Consider the following 6,967-nt stretch of genomic DNA (forward strand, 5'->3'; position numbering starts at 1 on the left):
GTAAACCAGCCCGCATCACAAGCATCGCTCTGTAAGCAATGCACTCTAATTTTTCATTCATAATACAGGTGTGCATATACACGTCCACGTATATGAAGTCTGCGTGTTTCTTGGTATGAAAGTGTGGATAGGAAGCCAATCGTTTGTGAGTTTCTCAAATGATCTATCTATATACCTCTTAAAACACCGTCTTTCACTAAAAACGTATACGTTTTCTGTATATATTAAACGGGTTTAGATATTCCCACACGCAAAGTTGATTAAAACGTCAAAAACAGTATTCTCTGTATCAATTAGTGTTTGACCCACTTCCCCATAACATTTATATATATAAAAAAATACAAAATAACCGAGCATTTTACCGTGAAAATAACTTCGTTAAACTTGTGCCTACACAGAACAAACGCTTAGATTTGCTTATGCCACAGTATGATATGACGACATTTTTTAAAGGAAATAAACATTTGGCAAGTAGTGATTTTAACTCTGCATAAACATAAATTAGACTGACAAAATAATTTTTTTAAAATATTTATTTTTGCTAAAAATCACACTGTACATCCAAACACAGCGAGCGCTTTACTTTCAATAAAATGTATTTATAAAAACTTAAACGTACCTTTACACTTTGATAAATAAGACGACAATGTTACTTTTTTAAACAGAAAAATATTGTCTGTTTCTAATGGCTTGATTTGGAATGGTGAATAAATATACAGTCCAGTACTTTGAGTACTAGCATTCAGGCGGGGGATTAATCGTGGCTTAAGTCTGCTTGTTTGATCAGTCAGGTTACAGGAAATCTCCTATCCATTCTCTAATAAGTGATATTGCCCCACGTTGATGCAGGCTCTATCACTGTCTGCAACAGGAGTTATGTGTCACGAACCAAAGCCAAAATATCACACGATAATGCCTAATTTCTAATTCTAGCTATAGTGCCTTCTTGATATATGGCTTTCTGTATTATTACTTGTTGCCTGTGTTTTGTACTGGGTTTTCAACAGCAGAAGCTGTTGACTTACCCACTACATTTATATAAATAGACTCCGAGTTGTGATGTCAGAAAGTGGTACTTTGTCAAAAACGGGTACCTTTACCAATGTCTGACAGTTTGCACCCAGCAAAAAGCAGTACCTGTTACATTCCATGAAATGTAACTGTGTTTACCACATTTTTACAATTTACTGCTGTCAAAACGCGGTAGATTAATATTTCAAGTATTTTAATGATTAAGAATTTTTAGCATCAATATGGATAACAGATGGAAACTTCCGGGACATTTTACAACAGTGAGGTTCCTGTCTTCATCAATAAACAGGATGTGCACATGCATGGACAAGCACAGTGGGTTTTCTATCACTTTTTGAAGAGTACCGCTAGATGACACGACACCAGCACAGATTAATTTGAAATTATATTCACCAGTTGGTGCTGAAACATTCCAGCTAGCATCTACTGTCTATTAATGCAGCACCGCTAAAGCTGAAAGCCGATTGGCTGGAGCCACTGAATCATTTTCTAATTATTGTTATTGTTGGGAAATAGCTTTCTATCGCAGAAGTGTCTACATACAAATCTAAACCATATAAAAGCAGCAGCAATCAGTTTTTAAAGTAAATGAAACCTCTCAGTACAGCGCTAAGAGTAATAGAACCATACTATTATTAATAAAGTAATATTTTCCTCTCTCTTTCTGAAATGCATTTAAAGGGATTCAAAAACAGAAAACTCTGGACACAAACATAATTTAAGTTAGTGTTGCTAGCATCTTTTTCATTTTTTAAATGTTAGCGTATTTTTAAACTGTTTTAATATCATTCATAATTCACCTATAACAATAACACATATTTTAACAGTTTGCCCTCAAAAATAATAAATATATTGGCTTAAAAATGTCTGACACACTGTAAACCTAAACAGAGAATGTGTGCAGCTGGAATACTCTTACTCCTTACCCAAGACTGTAGCACTCCATTCCTTTCAAAACACGACTTGACTGCCTGTGAGTGCTCAAGAGCATTACACAAAGATATGGGGCTGTGACTTTTCTTGATTGTATCTGACTGGCTGCTTGTCTGACAGCCTGTTTACAATCCTCACAGTGAACACACCCTGTGCATATCTCCCGGTTGGCTGCCCTGAAGTGCATTCCAGAAAACACAACGAGCGACCCTTGCAGCCTAAACAATTACAATACTGATTACAATATCTTGCATAGTATTTCATAATCATTACAAAGAGGTTTTATAGGCAGCCATAATATACAGAGATTAATATACAGTCAAACCTATAAATATAGAAAATAGTCAAATCTGTAAAGGTACTCAACCAAGTGTACAACAACTATCACTTCAGGAATTCAGTCAAGTGCACTACCTCTTCAAGTTAGATCAACATCCTGGAACTCAGCCAAGACAACAGAAAACTATCTCTGTGCTTCCCTTTGTTGTTAGTTACAAGGAGAGCTTGTTGTTTCTAGGCTCTTGGCTGAGGTCCTGTCTGTGAATCTAACTTCACTTTGCTCTGCCATGGCAAGAGAAAATTGGATCATTTTTAGTTATACTGTCATCTCTGTAGCAACACTGCAGCAATACAAAAAACTGTGGCTTACCTCCCATAACCCTGGTTCCCTGAAAGAGAAGATGGACCCCAAGCATCGTATATGGGATATACGCCCCTGCCTATTGGTAGGTGTCACTGACCTCTTACTATCAAAGCTACCGATAGGGCGCCTTCTCTCCAACTACATTTTGAAAAAAAAGTGAATTGTATTGACACAGGGACGGATGCTTGTCAGGTTTGGAGTTAATAAACTAAACCATTTGCCAACAGAAACGGTTATAAAAGTTTAAAAGAAAATATCGATCTGGTGGCTATATTGTTTTACAGAAGAACCCCATTCTATCCTGTTTGAATCCTTATGTCCCTGGGATTTTGGAATTGGTTGGTTAAGCGTTTTTTCCACAGAAGCAGTTTAGGTTTGGGGCATGTATCGTCAACCTAATTGCAGCAACTTATGCTTTGCAAACATGAACGTGGGTTTTGTTGGTGATGATATTTACCATGTTTCAAATCAATCACTTTACTGGTTCCCAAGAAGGAGATTTTAAAAGGTTTTTAAATAAATGTTTCTATGGCTATCTTGGTAGTTAAAAGTTTATCAACTGAACTGTTTTTCAAATGAAATGGTTTTAAAATGAAAATATAGGTCTGACACCCATCTTGTTTTAACAAGAACACCATTTTGCCATATTTGTATTCTATTGTTCCTGGGATGAGGCCCACTAAGTTTGGAGTTTGTTAGCTATGGTATAGTATAAAAACTACATTGAAGGTGTACCGGTACAGTATAAGAATGACAGGTTAACCCAAAAATTGAAATTGATAATTGAACCCACAATATCAAATCGATCGATAAAATAATAGATATTTAGAGTTATTTTAGTTTTGCTTACAAAACAAAATAAAACACCTCTATATTATACTCTTAACATATTTTAGTATCTTCGCAACCCTGACATCTATAGATAAACATGTGCATCTCCCCAAGCCGCTTGATGGCATAACCAAGGACTGTCAAGAGAAAAACTAAAGCAAAAATACATCATAAAAAAACAAAGTAGAAACAAATAATGTTTTCTTCAGAATATTAAAATGAAGAACACTTTCAATGCAAATGATAAAAACAGGGTAGAATGGTACACAAAATATAAGCTTTCAAATTTAAAAAGGATAAACTAATGTCCAGTAGCCTACTTACTGTGTGCTGTCCTTAGGAATGTACACAGAATTGCAACAGTCCAAATGATCCAAAGTATTACTCCTACATGTCAGCTTTCCGTTTGTTAGAAAAAGAAACGAAAACTATGTACATCCAGTGTTCTTCAGTTGTGAGTATTTTAAAATATATTTCCGCCAATGCCCTATGGGATACAAACCTGAGCCGGGTATTTCAAGAAACCAGCATGGTAGCGGCGTGTAAATTCAATGACAAAATAGGAAGTTAACTCAACATTTAGTTTCTAAATTCCAGAAATGTAATTAACTTTGCCATTATCGATAATCCACTTTTATTATTGATCATCATCACAAGGAGGGAAATCGATAAAATATCAATTTTCAATTTTATCATTGCAGCACTAGTACAATATCTTTATACTGTATATATTTGACTTATAAAACTGCATTACATACATGCAAAAGCAGAGCACTGCATCATTGTGCAGCTAAACCTTTCTACTCTGCAATATCTGTCTAACACTGGGGTCACAATATGTATATCTCAATGTGGAAATTGAGCAAATAACTGAATGAATAGAGCCTTGTGCTTTTTATTGTAGTATTATCTTTACAAACAACATTATCCAGGGCCTAAACTATTGCAAATAAAACTAAAAGGAACATGGGGTGTTGCCTAGCTCGGCCATGGATTAATCTCTCTGAGAAATTCAAGGAAAGGAACTGAGATTGCCTCAAAATACAAAGGTGGCCTTAAAACATTTCAGAGGCAATATAGCATTATTAACATTTCAAAGTAACTATAAAACCATTGGTGAGAAAGTCAACAAGTCACACTTTAAAACAGGGAGGGTCAAATCCAATCCCGGAGAGCCCCTTTCAACCAATTTGTAATAATGTTAAATTTAAACTCTGCTTTATTATTAAAATGTGTTAAATAACACTGCTGTTTTTACAGTAGATCATTCCAGTGAGCCAGTGCATTCCAGTGAGTGTCAGACATGCACAAAGGGGGGTGGTGTTCAACAGGGAATAGGCATGTCTGAAAAAAAAAAAGCGGCGCCCGGTAGGGAGGTTTAAGTCCTTATCTCACCGCGCACCAGCCACTCCGATGGCGGCTGGGCGTCTGTGGGCTGACTGAGTTGACGGTGGAACTGGGTTTTGTGATGGAAGTTTTATCTCTCAACTTCCTGCAGGGTGGAGATTCAGCAAGACAACATTTTTGAGCAATTAAGTTTATTAAAGTTTGCAAACCTGAGAACAATCTCAACACACGCAGGTTTTAGGAAACCGAGCAAAGTTCTGAGCTCCGCAGAGCTTGTATGCATAATACATACCCTGTAACCTATAGTTATTGCAAGCCAATCACAGAAGCTTAATTCAATATTAGCAGACAGCAACAACTAGGAAGATTAAGATGAGACCAATCATAACAGCTTATTCTAATTACAACCCCCCCCCCCCAGGAAACAAAAGTAAGTCAGTGACATTTCTTGAAGTGCCACGAAATAAAGTGCCCCATCAAATGATCATGTAATTAATATCATAACTACTTATAATAAACTTATTATGACTTTAGCGAACATTTCTTGCTCCTCCTGGCACCATGACAATCTCCGTCTTGTCAAGCAGGGTCTTTTGCAGTCTACTTCAAAGCATGACTAAATATGGACATTTCCTGTCCTAGCTTAGAAATAACAGGATGCGGGCAGAAAGTGAGAGAGATATGTCTAGACTTATTTTGAACAAACTTTTAAAAAATATAAGCTTCAAACTCCTTATTACATTAATATAATCTCGTTTTAAGTCACACAGGCTAAGCAAACCCATGTACAGACAGCTCAAAGGTTAATACATAAATTGCATTAGATGTAATTTTCCCACCACACTTTCCTCTGACGCAATAGGTCTGGTTGGCTTAACTGTCGGCTTGCAGAGTGAAATAAAGTCGGCGGCCTGACAGTGCACATTTTGGAGGACGCTTAAGTGCGCTTGTCTTTGCCTCTCCAAAGTCACTGCAGCTTTGCAGCAGTCAGACAAGGTCTTAAAAACAATTGGCTATTCTAAATTAGAGGGAAAACGGCGGTAAAATAATTGGTAATTCCACATTTTGTCGTGCATAAATACATTCTATATGTCTGTTATATAGCCTACTGTAAAAATGACAGGGCTAACAGCTTTCAAGAGATCCGACACAAGTTGTAATAAAGGTTACGTTTATACTTTAACTCCGATTTAATAAGTTACATTTATTCTATAGTTAAAAAAAAATAACACTATACGATGTTTAATGGAAACTTTAGAATAAAGAATAAATAATTTGGCAAGATAGTTAAAAGCACATTTTCTAGAAAAATACAGCAACAAATTCACAATAATTTTAATTTAATAGACAGAGGGACCGAGAGTGATGAATCGCAAGGACAGCGGCAGCGGAATTCAAACAGCAATTACACAGACAGGTCAGCCACCCTGCTCTGAATTGGTTAACTTTCTTTCCAGAGACTGCAATGCACTTTATTGTATTTTATTAAGTATTTACTCGTTTAAAATAAAAAGCGATATATTTATCTGATCTGAGTGGACAGAGTGACTATCCAATAGACTAACGTTAACTAAACAGATATCTATTAAAATATATAAATAAAGTTAAATCTGTTTACATGAAACGAGTGATATGCTATTAAGGGGTTAATATATACAAGATTAGATTTAGCTATTAGAAATCTTTATAAGACCAACTTGCTTGAAAAGTGCCCTTTTTTCAATGAGTCCCTGCCCTTTTAATGTTCTCTGCACGTTGAAATTAGCTGCCAGTTACATAATTAACAAATAGTATCGCTCATACAAGAAGAGAAAATGAACACAACGTGCAGCATACAGCATGTATCAGAATGACAATTAATGTAATTAATTAACCAGTGCATTAGCGGCATGTACACATCTGTTACACCACCCTCACTCGCACAGTTTGCAGTTCAATTTATAGGTCCAAAAGATAAGCTTGTATTATTTATTTATTTATTTATTTTTTGTATCCAATTGTTTTACAGCAACTGTATCATAAAGTTGCCTGGCAACATCCCGCGCCCTTACCATAAACGTGCAATTTCCAAGAAATGACTGCATGAAGGGCGCCACCCACCCGTTAGCCTTTCACCGTGTCACGTGAGCACGTGCTTTATCTGCCTAGGGCTCTGACTGTGGTTAATAGACAGCGCGCGGC

The sequence above is a fragment of the Polyodon spathula genome, chromosome 35 (assembly GCF_017654505.1).
Source record: "Polyodon spathula isolate WHYD16114869_AA chromosome 35, ASM1765450v1, whole genome shotgun sequence".
Taxonomy (NCBI): domain Eukaryota; kingdom Metazoa; phylum Chordata; class Actinopteri; order Acipenseriformes; family Polyodontidae; genus Polyodon; species Polyodon spathula.